General features: G+C 33.4%; 1 protein-coding gene and 1 pseudogene across 1 annotated transcript in view; both read right to left on the bottom strand.

Annotated features, from left to right (window-relative positions):
* LOC133173362 (zinc finger protein 830-like) overlaps positions 1-16,671 on the bottom strand; it is a 192,507-nt gene that overhangs the window by 168,414 nt on the left and 7,422 nt on the right. The window lies entirely within an intron of this gene.
* LOC133203017 (uncharacterized) lies at positions 9,546-15,123 on the bottom strand (annotated as a pseudogene).

The following is a 16,671-nucleotide window of genomic DNA, read 5'->3' as shown; positions in this document are numbered from 1 at the left end:
TCCATCCCTAGATGCATCATCCATGCAAGTTTGGTTCAGGTAAGGGCTTATAGTTACTTGGGAATGGACCTGCTCCAAAAACTTTAACCTGGTCACTCATCTGGAAAATCTAGGTCAGATCCAGCATCTGAAGCAAGTGTGGTAGTGTCCATCTCTAGATGCATCATCCATGCAAGTTTGGTTCAGGTAGGGCTTATAGTTACTTGGGAATGGACCTGCTCCAAAAACTTTAACCTGGTCACTCATCTGGAAAATCTAGGTCAAATCCAGCATCCGAAGCAAGTGTGGTAGTGTCCATCCCTAGATGCATCATCCATGCAAGTTTGGTCCAGGTAGGGCTTGTAGTTACTTGGGAATGGACTTGCTCCTAAAACTTTAACCTGGGACGCCGACGCTAACGCCGACGCCGACGCCGACGCCAACGCCGGGGGTATAGCATAAGCTCATCTCGACTTCGTCGAGGTGAGCTAAAAACAGCAAATTTTTAAAGCTATTTTTCGATATTTAATGTAGAGCGCAGTCTCTGATCTAAAATATGCAATTATTTACCGATAGAACCGTTTCCCAGGATTACAAAACATGTTTTATTTTTTAGATCAGAGGGTGCACTCATATTATTTTTCTTCTCTGAAAGTACTTAAATATACTTGTTTTCCTTAAAATTCAAGAACATTGCAATTCCACAAAGCTTGTTTTCCAAGACCTGGACTTTAAGGAGAAAAATTTTAATAGGAAATGAAAGCACTAAGTCTCTACTTTATCTTGATGTTTAAAATGGAACATAAGGTGTTAGTCAATAAATTGGTACATCTACAGGGCCATTTTATGCATAAAGTGAACCTAGCTCTTTGGATTTAAGTAACCATGGTGACATCAATCAACAAAATCAAAAAACAATAATGACAATTATGTTTCTCAGTGTAGTCTACTTGCATGCCAAGTTATACTGAAATCAGACAAAAAGTGTAGGAGGAGTAGCATTTTGAAAGTATTTCAAAGAAATTTCTATTTTTACTAACCATGGCAATACTGTTCATCGAAATCCAAAACTAGTACATGTATAGAGAATTATGTATCTAAATGTAGTCTACTTTATACTTAAGTTATACTGAAATCAGACCAAAGATGTAGGAGGAGTATCATTTTGAATGTATTTCCAAGAAATCTGTATTTTTAGTAACCATGGCAACACTGTTCATTGAAATCAAAAACCAATACATAGAATTATGTATCTTATTATTAATAGTCTACTAGTGTGCAAAGTTATATTAAAATCAGATCAAAACTGTAGGAGGAGTGGCATTTTGAAATTATTTCACAGAAATTTCTATTTTTAGTAACCATGGCAACATCGTTCATTGAAATCAAAAACCGATGAAGAGAATTATGTAGCTAAGTATAGTCTACTTGTGTGCAAAGTTATATTGATATCAGACCAAAACTGTAGGAGGAGTAGCGTTTTGAAAGTATTTCCCAGAAATCTGTATTTCTAGTAACCATGCCAACACCGTTCATTGAAATCAGAATCCGATAAACAGAATTATGTATCTTATTATAGTATACTTGTGTATTAAGTTATATTGAATCAGATCAAAACTGTAGGAGGAGTAGCATTTTGAAAAATTGTTTACAGACGGACAGACAGACAGACGGACACCTTACTATTGCATAAGCTCTTCTGGTCTCTAACCAGTAGAGCTAAAAAGAAAAAAAAAGATTGTGTTTGTGTTTTTATTATTTTGGATTAAAAAATATTTGTTTGATATTCATAACTAGGTTGCACCTACCACTGTTGACTAGTATATTATCACACAAAGCAGTGATAGGTATTATTTAGAAAAATTTAAGAAAATCATTTTGTATAAAAAAAATTAAAAAAAATCCCTACCTACCCACCTTAATTTTTTTGGAGGTGTAACCGAAACCACACATATTTTTTTGTTTAGCCTAATGATAAGAACTTAGCTCTAAATTCACAAACTGATTATGACTTTTATAAATTCAAACCTCATGGCCGTAGGAACCGGGGGGGGGGGGGGGGGGGGTGCCCCCCCTCAATAATTTTGCCGATATATAGATTACTATAGAAAACATAGCTACTATATGCTTGTGCCCCCTCAATAAAAACGTCTGATGACCTTTTCTTTTTTTTTTTTTTTTTTGCTTGTCAAGGAATTTTTGGTAGTTGATAGTGCCCCCTCAACTGAGAACGTATGGCTGTGCTCCCCCAAACTGGAATTGCTTCCTATGGGCCTGAACCTGTAGGCAATTTGCACGCTTTGTTCACCCATCTCCTTTTATTCTTACTTGAAAAATCTGCGTACAACCTCACAAATTGTCATGTTCCAAAATGACGAAAAACAACATAAACTTAGATCGAGAAGAAATGAATCTTGAGACTATGAATTCACATGTAATAAATTTTGGGAAAAGTTAATTTTTCAATTTCATATTTTTCTTATTACTGTGGAGATAAGAGATGTAAAACTATGTAAAGATAACAATTCATTTAATTGTTGACAGCTGTATTGTGATATACATGTATGTTGTATCAATAATATTCTATTGTTACACAGCTTGAGATACTCAAGCCTACATTCAAAACAACATTCTTCCTTGATAATGCAGAAACTAAAGTGGGATGAGCAGACATAAAAAAAAATTGCTTATAATATTGAAATCAAGCTTAGAAAATGGTATGCGACTACATAATTACCACCTACATGGAAAGCAACTGAGAAACAAGTGGTAAGCTGTCAATATGACAGCAAACAGTGTTTTCAGTGTGTGAACAGTACTGGTATTTCTCACATTAATAGAATTTGGCATTTGCAAGTCATTTTCCCTGGTTGGGGAATCATCCATTTTTCTCACTATATCCTTTGTAACTTACCTGTAAAAATTTTAAATATTAACAGCTTTTCACAATTAAAGGCATGGGGCAACAAAGAAAACATAACACCAAAAAGCTGTTAATGTTATAGAGAGAAAACAACACCCTTCACCGGTTGAGCTTAGATTAACCCCTGAAAGGGAAATAACTCTTGTAAATGTGAAAGTTGTCTCCTAAAAAAAAAAATATATATTCTGAAAACTGTAAGAGGTGACATCGCAGCAAATCAATGTGCCCTATTTTGCATAGAAATGACAAAGTTCAACAAATGGTATTTTCCCATAAATGATCAAAAATCAAGATCCAAGTACCATGCACATCTCTGATAAATGTACAATTGATCTGCAAAATACATACTAGGGTACTTAAAAATTGTAGAAGTTATCTGAACAATGATGTACTCTATATGCAATATTTTGCAAAAATGACCAAGTCAACAGCTGGTATTTTTCTCAAATATCAGAATCCAAGTAATATGCACATCTCTGATAAAGGTGCAATTCATCTGCAAAATGAAAAAAGTTGAAAACTTTGAGTTATCTTGACTCCAGGGCTTGAAATAATTGATGGCCCGCTGGTCCGGGACCAGTGAATTTTTTAATTTTTCAATCTAGCCTAGTACATTGTAGAAGGCATGTGCCCTTTTAATAAGTATTTTTTTCTTATCTGCAACAAAATTCGTTCATGGTCAAGCTAATTAACTATACAGGGTTGTGTGTCTAAGTTGTGCAAGATTGGTGAGCTACTTTATATGTGAAAGTAAATTATTAGCTAACTATAGTAAATACTATATATATATATATATATATATATATATATATATATATATATATATATATCTATAGTAAAAACTTTTTTTTACCAATGTTAACAATTTGTTACAAATAGTAAAAAATTGTAACAGAAGTTACCAATGGTGAAACCCGGAACGCACGCTAACATGGTGCGTAATACCAATCAACGCCATTATTTTCTTTAGAGATAATTCGAACTAAATATTTAATCACATTTCAAGTTCAGAGCACATTTTCGACATATATACAAAAACACCATATTTAATACCCAGTAAAGAATTTATTAGTACATATATATATAAATTACTCAAACCAACATTCCTCCATCACGTTCACGTGATGTCACCTCAAAGACGAATCTAACGATTACCAAGAAAACGATATATTCGAAAAGCACGTCATATTCCATGCTGTTTAAACTTAAAAAACTGCAACACTCATACCCACCGTTCGTAATGCAAACTCTTCGACCTACAAAAAATTAAAATCGTATTATGACACTTGACTTTCTCCCAAGACTTCTCTCAGTTGTCGAAAGACGCTGGATTGCCCGATTTTGCGCATGCATGAGCCTCCATCCGTAGATATTCTAAAGCACGAAATGTGCCTCGTAAGCAACCATATTTCCGGATTTATTTAAATCAAAAGTTGTCTTCTCTCGGATGTATGGATTTCATACATTGTTTATAAACAAATTATTACACAAATATTTCTTAGTGCATATTTAATAGGAAATTTACTATGAAGATTTTCAATGTAATATGCTTTATTAATTATATACAATCATGCAACCAAGCCCCATCCTGGGGCCTCTACCCCCAAAACCCAGGGGTCATGCATTCCAAAGTGTTTAGGGCTTATTGCTTATTATACTCATGCAAATAGTTTGACTGTCTGATGTTCAGGAGTAAAGAGTGACTCAGGTGACCTAATAACGCACTTTCACTATATAATCAATATACCCCCAACCCCCAACCCCACAGAACCCTTCACCCTGGGGCCACAAATTTCACAATTTTGGAAGAAGCACCCTTGATCATCATAATCATGCACCTACTTTATCTTCTTTATATACTGGGGAAGAGAAGAAGATTTTCAAAGAATTTATGCATTTTCACTATATGATCAATAGAGCCCCACCCTAACAATAGAACCCCTGACCCTGGGGCCATGAAATTCACAATTTTAGAAGAATTGCCCTTCCTCATCATAACTATGTACTTGGTTTATCTGCCTAATATTAAGGAGCAGAGAAGAAGATTTTTCAAAGAAATGATGCACTTTTACTATAAATCAATAAAGCCCCCCCCCCCCTTCCAACAGAACCCTTCACCCTGGGGCCACAAATTTCACAATTTTGGAAGAGGCACCCTTGATCATCATAACCATGCACCTAGTTTATCTGCTTTATATACAGGGGGAAAGAAGAAGATTTTTAAAGAATTCATGCATTTTCACTATATGATCAACAGAGCCCCACCCTAACTCCAGAACCCCTGACCCTGGGGCCATGAATTTCACAATTTTGGTAGAGGGCTCAATGCTTATTACAATCATGCCAACAGTTTGACTGCTTGATGTCCAGGAGTAAAGAAGAAGATTTTTAAAGATAGCACTAATTTAGATGGTTTTAGCCCCACCCCTCAGGCCCCAGAGGGGCAGGGACCATGAAATTCACAAACTTTGTTCCCCTTCACCCATAGATGCTATATGCTAAAATTGGCTGAAATTGGTTTAGCGGTTTCAGAGAAGAAGCTGAAAATGTTCAAATGTTAACACACGACGGACGACGGACGACGACGGACGAAAACAGATAGCAATAGGTCACCTGAGTGACTCAGGTGACCTAAAAACTTACTGGAAATACTGACTAAGTAACTGATTTAGGTTGAAAGGGGGGGGGGGGTCTTAATCATATTGAATGGCAAACATATACAGTTATGATGAAGGAAGGAATTTTTCTCTGTAACAATATACTTTATGAATGTAAAGTAGGAAAAAATTGTTGTGCATTACATTTAAATAAATATTTTTTTAATCACACCATCAAATTTAATTCGCTCCAAAACATTTAATTAACTGGATATCCGCAATACTATTTAAATTTCTCAGAACTAGTTTTATTATGTATTTCTATAGTCATTGGAAAAAAAAAATGTTGGAAAAAAATATTTTTGTAATTTTGCTGCGTTTGATAAATTAATTGACACTGATTATTATCTCTCCATTAACGATTTGTCGTCTTTGACATAACAACAAAATGTTGCAGTGCTTGAAGTATCCGTATATTGCCCGTATTTAACTTTAATTTTTCAGCATCGTTCTACATAGGTACATACTTATAACAACATTTAATTTCCAGCGTATTAATAAATAACATAACAGCTAAGTTAAAATAATAATAAAAAATATTGTAGATAATTTTTTCGGATGAAATAATGATCCTTTAAACACGATATGTTCACTATTTATTAAAATTCCAAAACTTGTAAATCCTTACTTACAAAAAGATAAGTCCTTTCACTTCGGAGTTCCGAATGACAGTGAAGACTGAACGATAGGTGAATGCTGAAGGCAAGGTGAACGCAAAGTGAACGAATGGAGAGCGAACGCTGAACGCTTTGTGAACGGTGAACGCGAGCGCACGGTGAATGCTGAACGCAAAACTGTGAACGGAGAGCGAACGGTGAACGCACACTGAGCGAACGGTGAACGAATGGAAAAATGGGAAAGTAGAACGTTTCAGGGACTGTATATATATATATATATATATATATATATATATATATATATATATATATCTCTTAAAAACAAAACCTTATTTATCTTTTTCTAACTTGGATATCATCACCCCCAAATTTAACTCCAATCAACCCTAATGAAGGTCATATTTTTTTTATATAACAATTACCGGTCAGTTGCTTTCGAAACATTAACTGCCATTTTAAAGTTTAAAATGTAAAGTTTATTTAACAATAAATGTTTCACACCCCTTTTTAATTATCTGGTATTAATTATTACATTAGTGTGTCACTAATTATGCTTGGGATGATTTGTTGTCATAAACAAAGACATGTGCTTGGAATGCATCATCAGCACAATATCATAACATGCTTGGGGTTAAAGAAAAAAATAATTAGGAACTTAGCTATTACTTATACCAATCAAATAACAATGTAAATGAAGCTTATATGTAAACTGAATTTGCAAAGAAATTTAGAGGTTGTATCCTATTTTCGTTTCTGAAATGAGTTATAATTTAACTTTTCAAATGTTTTCTTAGAATTACTTGTGCTAGCTGTTAAAATAAGAGATATATCCATATTAGCATTTTTGGGGGTGTGTTTTATCCAAAGGACCTGCGTTTTTCTCAGGATTTTTCCCCCAACTTTGGGGATGCATCTATTACAAGAGTGTGGCCTTTACACGTGACAATATGGTAAAAGTAATTTGACATTCTTTCATACCAATCTTTATGTTTATAATGTAATATCCTAGTGTTAAGAACCGTTTCGTATGACCTTTAAGTGTTAAAAAAAATTGAAAAGCGAGACATCAATTGCTTATCATAGAAATATTAAGTCTCCCTGATTTTTAAAACTTCTCCCTAATTTGTTTTGAGGGAGAAGTGAAAAAATACTCCCTAAGTATGGGTCCCTGTCATGTATGAAAATTTCTAATATAAATTTGAGTCACAGAAATGCTTGAAAGCTCTTTGAGGATACACCAAAGGCTTTTTTCAAGATTTTCAACAATTTTGAGATTTTTGGCTAAGAAAAAGAAGTTAATCACTGCTTTATAATGCATGTAAAATTCTTGGTAATTATGAAATGGTTTTCTAATTATTTAACAATAATGAAACATAAACACTATCACATGTGAATGTTCCGTTATTGAAGCTTCTGATTTGATCTGTGACTGCCTGCTCATGAAAGACGCAATAAATCACTGTGACCACTTGGGGAATTCTTCACTAGCCACAAAGAGATTATCAGTAATTAAACTACAGGGATTCTAGATTTAGAGAAGGAGATCTAACAGATCACTGATGACCATAAAATAGGAGGTGGAGCTTAGCTCTTGCCATTTTGCCGGGAAATCTTTCTGATTCAGAATTGAACCTATTTTACTTAATTAAAAGCATCTAAATACAGAAAAGAACTTCCCATTCTTGTGAATATGCATAGGAAATAGCGCTAAGTGACAGGTATCCAAAGCTGAATCTCCAAGGTGTCATATATTCCTAGCTTTGGCAGATTTTGTTGTGTAATGGGTTTTTGCCCTCTACTGTAAAGTAACATCAGACAGTTTGTGGTATTATTTCAAAGGATTCAGCTCCCTCATTTATTGACCAATTTCTCTGAAAATTGGATGGGCTTCTTCTCAAATGTGTGTTCACAAAACCGTATCTCAGATTTTTGATATCTAGCTTAGTTTTGGAATTATTGAGGGAAATGTTAAATTAGGCTAATAAATTGGTAACATTGAAGGGCAAATGGCTGTAACTTTTGAATTAGAAGATTTATCAAAAATCTGAGATACAGTTTTTAAGTTCAATCTTTAATCTACCTTGAGGCAAAATGACCACTTTGAGGGGTTAAATACAAAAAAGTTGATTTATAAAATATTTAAGCACTAAAATTTACATTAATATTTAAATAATTTTTAAATAAGTTATTAATTAAAGTTTAAATTAGGATAATTAAATAGTAAATTTAACAAGCTTTCAAATGATATATACTTTTATTATGTTATCTTTGATAATGAAAGAATTACATGCAAATTAAATTCTAGCGTTTGGAAACCTTTGGTGTATCCTTAAGGCAGTTGGTGGGGACAAAAAGCGAAAACACATTCAGAAACCTCGGGGTTTTCTACTAGCTAAATCAACTTCTAATTATAAATTAGAAAATAAAAAACACATTCTAATTCCGTATTCAAATGTAAAACGCCGAGGTTACATTTGCTTTCTGTCCCCATCAACTTCCTAAAGAGTGCGTTTGGATTAATATTAGCCTGAAATGTGTATTGTAGAGGCTCCAAGGGGGTAGTTCTGGCATTATATCTTAGAAGAATCATTACTTGACAGATCCGAGGCAGTGAGTCAGTAAAATACGGGAAAATATAACAAAAACAGTGGTCGAAGCGAGGAAGGTGTCCAAAATGGTGTCCTTCCTTGTGTTGTTTTAGTATTATGTATATGATTTTTCAATAAATAATCATCACAATGTATATCCCAACATGTGTGGTGTATACTATTTTGTGCAAGGGGTTTATGCTTTCGAAGCGATAGAAAGGGGGTTAAGGTATGTTTTCTGTCCAATATCTCAATTTATGGACATATTTCCCCAGAAAGTATATGCCTACGGAAAAAAAAGAGCATTATCTAAGGAGTAAATAGATACCAATGAATCCACAGTACACTTTCTAGTTTTATGAAACACATCAACACAATTCCGAGGATCAGAGCAAGACTGAGGTGACATTGTGTTTATGATCAAATATCAGAAGAAAGCTTCGCTTTATCATCACTTTCATATTACTGTTAAATACACGTTATCTACATAAAGTTTATATAAATTGTCTGTAAATAAAACAGTTCATATTTAAAGATATTGACAAAAAATCAATGTTGTGCTCGGGGTGTATGCAACCTGTTAGACGCGAGTGTATACCCCTTTTTTTCTTACAAATGTTCAGTCTTTGCGCTGAACTTTTTTGACTACAAGCCCATAGGACAAGTGAAAGTACAAAATTTGGTAACCCAAACAAAGTTTTACTAGTCCAATTCAAGAGTAATGACAAATCAACAAATGGAATTTTAAGTTTTAATGTGTAATGCACTGTAAGTAAGTCTGTTACAAAAGCTCGAGTTCTCTTTCGACTTCCAATTCAGTCATTTCAGTGTCACAGTCAGATTCTTCAGAATCCTCATATTCTGAATCTGCAAATTCTTCATCATCACTTTCATCCTAAATAAAAGCAAATTTATAACCTTAATATGTTGACTATGACAAATGTACATTTGTAAACAATTCATATTATTACCTAACCTACTATATAAATTGTAATTAGGCATTTTGAACTGTTTCCTGATTCTTTTTAATGTTTTTGCAAATCATGAAACAGTCAAAACTGTTTACCTGGTCACAGAATGAACTGTTGCATGGCTGAACTGTTCCATTATGACGTCATAATTAATTCCCCGTACTTTACAGCTTTAATATTGAATTATGTATTAATTAAAGCATTTTCATTCAATTTGAAATTATCATCTGAAAAGTAATCCTGATATATAATCAATTTAATATCATTTCGAAGAAGAGGCCATGAACACCTTTTCTGAGGGTAATTTGGGAAAAATGTAGGCCCCTTTCACTCAGTATAGTTCTTTGCCATACACGTGTAATATTCAAATCTTCAAGACATCATTATGTTGTTTACTACATGTTTTTTTTTCAATTTATTAGTGCATGATAATATCACATCCATTAATTTTTCTGAACACCAATCGGTGTGAGAATTTGATTAATAGTTTGTTTTTAAAAAATAATACATGTACAAACATTTGTCGATGTATTTTAAAGGCCATTGATTATTATGTCGATATCATTACTTTAAGAAATTATATAGTAGGTTAGGTAATAAAACACTTATTTCATGACAACTTGGGAAACAGTCAAACTGTTGTCCCTCGATAATGGGGAAGACCTGGGAAACTGTTGCCCTCGGCCTTCGGCCTCGGGCAACAGTTTCCCAGGTCTTCCCCATTACCTCGGGACAACAGTTTGACTGTTCCCCTCCTAGTCATGAAATAAGTGTATAATGATTAATATTAAATACCTCCTCTCCTGGATTTACAACTTGGGTGACTGCATCAATATCAAGAATGACACCATCATCAGTTTGAGTCTCTGTAAGTTCAGCAACAGCCTCAGCTATCTCCTCCACAACATGACTTTCATCTGCTACTTCTTCATCAGCATGAATTTCATCTGCAACTGCTATACCTTCATCAACAAGGACATCATCTGCCACAACCTTGAAAAAATCAAAGGGTCAACTGTCTATTCATTACGTTCAACAAGTCTCCAAATAAAAAATCTGTATAAAATTGTATAGATCTTTGATTTAAATTTGATAACATACTAGTTGCAAAAACTGTCTCGAGTTTTTTTGTTCAGCAAACAACAATTCTTCTCTTTCTTCCAGAGGGAGTTTTCTACACGAAAATTTGAATATGCCTTTTAGTTGTGTCACTACAGTCAGAATTTTTTCCCCTATAATTATTAGATATATGAACTAGTGACAAAGTAAATATAACTACCATCCAACATTGTATAAATTCATCTGGGTCAAAATTTTCAACATTTGTAGACTGAATCTGGACAGTCAGTAGGTCATTTAAGGTTGAATTCTTCATTCTCCCTCTTCGTTTTCCTTTTGTCAACTTCATGGCTGAAAATGTTGTTTCATTTTTCACTGATGTAGGAGGGAGTGTCCTAATCATGTCAATCAAAAAGAAGATATTTTCTAGTCTATCTCCTGATAGCTTTTGATGTACAGATGGCCATGTCAAAGATCCCAAGTCATCACCAAACCTTTCAGAAGCGAGGACAATTTTAATACAGTCAATTCTCGAATTATCGTCATTTGATTCATCGCCATTCTCGCAATACCCCCATGATTTTTCAAGAACATTTTTCCTGCTATTTAAAATTCTCTTTAAAACGCCAAATTCGCATACCGCCATCCGCCACCCTGTTTTCACAACAAATGTCCATTTCAAAGTGTCAATTATCTCGATTACCGCCACAGGTGCATGTGGTCAGTGAAGCGACTAATTGGTTGTCGCTATCTAGATCACCATTGTAAAGCCAGACAAGGTACATGTAATTAAAAAAGTAAATAAACAATAATTTTTAACATCAACTGTAATTATAAATTTTGTTTTCTGTTTTCTCCAAGAAAGCGGTTGTTGTTGTTAAACTTGAGTTCGCCGACAACGATGTTAGTTCAAATATCCCTACTTCATAAAATGCAAAGTCTGCTTTAAAATAATGATACAGTATTAATTGTTAAAGTTTTAGCAATGACGTAAAAAATAAAAAAAAAAATAAAAGTTTTTACAGGAATTCATTTTACATACTATCGGCAATGCATCACGATGATCGACAGGGCATGTTTTTCTTAACTACCAGACGTTCAGATTTACACAACATGTACATGTATTTATTTTATAATTGTGTATTTTGTTTTAAATCGAAATTATTGTAAGCAAAACAACTATTTGAAGCCTTTACCAATTTTGAAATGTGTTTTTATATAACACTAAGAATATAAACACTAAATGTTTTATTTCTAAGAACGGTAACTCTATTTCTTGTTTCCCCAAAAAGGGGAAATTCAATTCATCGCCAAATTCGTTATACCACCATGATTTCTAATATACAAAAGGTGGCGGTTTATCGAGAATTAACTGTATGTGTATATTTTATTTACAATGACAAATTACATTTCTATTTTTTACCTAGCTTTGGTAAAATTACTAGTTTACATACCTTTCATAAATAAGCACATTTAACAATTCCTATTCGTTTAGTACATCACCAGTTTCAACTGACAGGAAATTCTTGAAATGTGTGGCTAAAAACTCTTCATCCATGACACCAAAATCTAGAAAACAATTATTAAATAGATTTATTGTTTGTACAAATGTAAAAATTTTAATAAATGGTTAAAGTTAAACTCTTTTTCAAAATCTAAATTATACTGTGAAAAATTAAATCTAAAACTAACTAAATTCCAAAATAAATCTTAGACTAAGAAAAAAATCAAAATTCAGTAAAACAGTGGCAACTGAAATAAAAAAAAACAAAAAACAAGTAACCAAACAATAGTAAAATTAAATATCAACCAGCTATACTATCCACTCCTTTTTGGGGCCAGTTATTGAATGCAGCCAGAGCTTGCCTGCACAACAAGTGTCTGAGGAAACTGAGGACTGAGAGCAGATATGACATTATCTAAAAGTTCTTGGGGCCTTGGGCTGGGCTTTTGTCCAAGAAAGTTTAATTTCCTCCCTTGATAAGTGCCATTTGTGACAATTTCTTTCACTAACTGTACATCCCTGCAGTAAAATATTTTTCAAATTTATTTATTTTTTTATTTTCATGTAAAACATATGCCATATTTTGTCAAATCTGACCTACCATTTAAGTAAACTACCTGGTAGCTATATTTGTAAGTAGTGTTGTTGTTGCTGCAACTCTTGTAAATGCATCTGCTAGGGAGATTTCAGACTTCTGCAGATAAAGTGATAACTTCATCAAATGTCCAATCAGCTCCTGTAAGAGAGTTTTATTTTGGTATTATGTGATTTTATCAATGCATATCTGAAAACAAGATGCACTCAGATTATTACCTTTAAGGTTAGAATGAAAGCTATGATTTGGTTATCACCCATCAATTTTGCCAGCCCTTCCGTCTTAGCATTTTTGTGGGATGCATTTTCAAGTTGTCATACAGCACAGTAACCTAAATTTAAAAAATATGAAATATATATGAAGTGCAATGCCTAAAGTAAAATGTAAATTTTAAAATTAGTCTGCACTGCATGAAAATGTTTAATACCTTTTACAAAAACATTTATTGCTCTCTGTGAGTGTAGTAGCCACCTGGTTCCCCCTACTCTTGTGGGCAAAATAATAAACTGTTGAAGAGACTGAAAGCTATTCTTTAAAGCTTTTTTCTGTGTTGGACTTCTTCTATACAGATAATACAGCCCAATCAGTAAAGTCATGGTCTTCTCATACAACTTAGGGCTAGCAGCTTTGATGGCATCTTTGAAGGCTAACTCCAGGTGATGTGCTAAGCAATGTGTAGCCACCATGTATAGCCTAGTTTCCTTTAAAAGTGTAGTCAATCCAGATTTGTAACCTACATTAAGTAAAAGAAAACAGCATTGTAATTTTTAAAAATAAATGTTTGCCAATCATACCAATTTTTCCAACAAATCATTATACATGTTATATACAATACAAACAATTTTTATTAAATACTTGCCTTGCATGTTTGAAGCACCATCTGAGCAAAATCCAATTAGTTTTTCTTGAAATACTTGAGAAAAGTCAAAGTTCTCAAACATTTCCCAAATGTGAGTATGAATGTCTCTGGCTGATGTTGAACTAGGACTTCCAATACATAAGAAAAGATTCTCTACTTTCCCATTGTTGCAAATTCGGACCTAAACATTCTCCACCTCCTCACCAGTGAAATCAGTGGCCCCATCACACCTCAGACTAAAATAATTTGCCTTATGGAGCTTCTAACAAACACGTGTTTGTGTTACTGATGCAATACTGTGAACAAACATTGCAGCTGCTTTGTCATCAAGTTACTTACTTCCTACATCTAATCCTTTCACTTTATCTAGCATACACAAAAATTTGTAGTCTCTAAAACTTCTGTGATGTTTTGCAATCGCATGAGCTTTTCTGAATTTGATCACTAAATGTTCATAATCATCTTTGTGTAACTGTTTTAAACATTTGGCTGCTTCACTCAACAATGTGGTATTCTGTGCGTCTGTAGCTGTTATTGAACTTTGTGGTTTGTATTTCGGAGAAAAATGTTTATGCCACTTACTATTTTCATGTTCCCTCACTGAGCCAATTCTAAAATGATCAGACCCATGCAGTCAAAAACTTACAATTCGAAACATTTTCTTTTTTACACAAGATGCAGTACATGAAACCATTAGTGTATTCAACAGGTTGGGACCAATAGCCCAAATGGGATATAATGACCCGTTTGGGATATAATATCCCAAATGGGATATAAATTTACAATGCAAAAAATGAAAATTTTTTATCTTGGCTATAAATATCATAAATCTGCATCAAGATACTCATAAAGGAATAACTTTTGGTTAACAAGTTCTTCTGTATGACCACTGTTTAAGAGATTGATCCCTCAGAAGTTCATAAACTTCTTCGGGATCAATCTAACAACCCACAGGGTTGCAGAAAAACTTGCTTGCCAAAATTTATTCCTTTTAAAGTATTTTGATGCGGATTTATAATATTTATAGCCAAAATAAAAATTTTCATTTTTTTTGCACTGTAAATTTATATCCCATTTGGGATATTATATCCCAAACGGGTTATCATATCCCATTTGGGCGATTGTTTCCAGCCAATTTTGTTGAAATTTTCGCTGACGCTTTGATTCTTCATACTTCTTTTTTGCACCAACTTTTTCTTCTTCTGTAACAGCCGTCCTTTTCACAGATTTCCGACCTGGGATAGCCCCTTCTTTATATTTTAGAAAGGGAATCATACTTTAAATTCGCCACCGGAAATTTACTATCTAGCCCATCAGGCATGCGTGTAAATGATTTTTGGTAGCCTGATCCCGATTTTACTAGCCACGGTCATCGGGCTACCGCTTTAATTTCGAAGACTGAATGTTTGTGCAAAGTATCATGGAAAATGTGTCTAAACAAGTGATTTTTGTGAAAGTTTTATTTGATGTTTTATATTATATGCCTGGTTTGTAATAGCACAACTCCAGGTTTATGAAATCAATTTACTGGACGAATTTGATACATGTTCGTCGCCCTTTTCAGTCATTCTATTTTGCTTTGCAGACTGATGTACAAGGTACTCTATTTAATGTGATTTTCAATTAATCACCCCATTCTTTTTTATTTAAAGGCAACTAATACAGATGTTCTCCTAATGAATGCTTAATACATGCATCATTTTAAATGCTTTAAAAAATGTTTTTCACAATTTCTGTTTAGAAATATTTTTTTTATATTTATAAATGACTTTGAAAAATCATTCTTTTTTTTTTTTTTATCTTTCTGTAATGTCATAAACATCGCACAATGTAAACAGACCCCCTTCTGTTAACAGTGTTCAGGGGTGTGCAATTAGCATCGCCCGACGCCTGGGCCTACCATTTTCGGGGTCGGGCTAGTGGTTTTCTGCACGCGGAGGAAGCCCCTTGGGCTAGTAGAAATTAAAACTACACATGTAATACATGAAAAGCACAACCAGTATTTTCACTCATTTTTTTGCTATTAAATTCCCAACCAGTGAAAATTTTCCAGACTTCATGCTCCTATTGTCCATAAATCTCCATAATCTCATCCATTTTGCAGTACTACCTGACTTATTTACTTCAAAAAACGATCATTTCTTTCCTAATCCGAATTTCCTCCATTCCTTTGTTATGGTAAATGCATGCAGATATCTCATTAAATCATTTACAATCACTCAATCAACTGAAAGATAAGTGTTATGCAATTAAAACAAAATATATTTCCAGTGTATTTAATGATTTAAGATGAAAACAAAATGATGTTTGCTTCGTTTTAGATGAGCTTGTGCAATGATCAGAAAAATGGAAGATTTAAATTCTTTTTCATTTTTCTATCATAATCATTAATTTATATATGATTAAATTTTACTAGCGAGAATTAAACTTTAACTTTAAAAAGAATTACCTTTAGTTAGTACCCTGACTTTTTCAACAATTAACTTTTTTTTCAATATTTTTAATTTTTGCCTCTATATTTGGGCTAGTATCTTTTTACTTGGGGCTAGTAACTTTATTGCTGCCACTAGCCCGTGGGCAAGTACTTGAATTTTTTAATTGCACACCCCTGGTGTTGAGTTACTTAATTCAAATTTTAGTTCAAACATAATTTAAAATTATTATTAAAATGCCATTACATAATTTAATGCATTATAATATAACTTTAATATTACGCAAGCATAGATCAAGACTCAGAAATCTTTGAACAAATAAAATTAAATTTAAAAAGTAATAATAATAATGAAAATAAAACAGGCAAACAACCTGTTTGAATCTCCAAAACACTTACTAGTCTATTTTGTGGTGTTTGGGTGAATGGGGGGGGGGGGGGGGTATTATAACAAGATGCTTTCCTTTATGTATTATTTATATGCTGTT

This window comes from Saccostrea echinata, unplaced genomic scaffold (genome assembly GCF_033153115.1).
Source record: "Saccostrea echinata isolate AGI-Se365-2 ecotype Australia unplaced genomic scaffold, CSIRO_AGI_Sech_v1 ptg000002l, whole genome shotgun sequence".
In the NCBI taxonomy this organism is placed as follows: domain Eukaryota; kingdom Metazoa; phylum Mollusca; class Bivalvia; order Ostreida; family Ostreidae; genus Saccostrea; species Saccostrea echinata.
The sequence above is the reverse complement of the archived record's forward strand: the minus strand, read 5'-3'. Positions and strand labels throughout refer to the sequence as shown.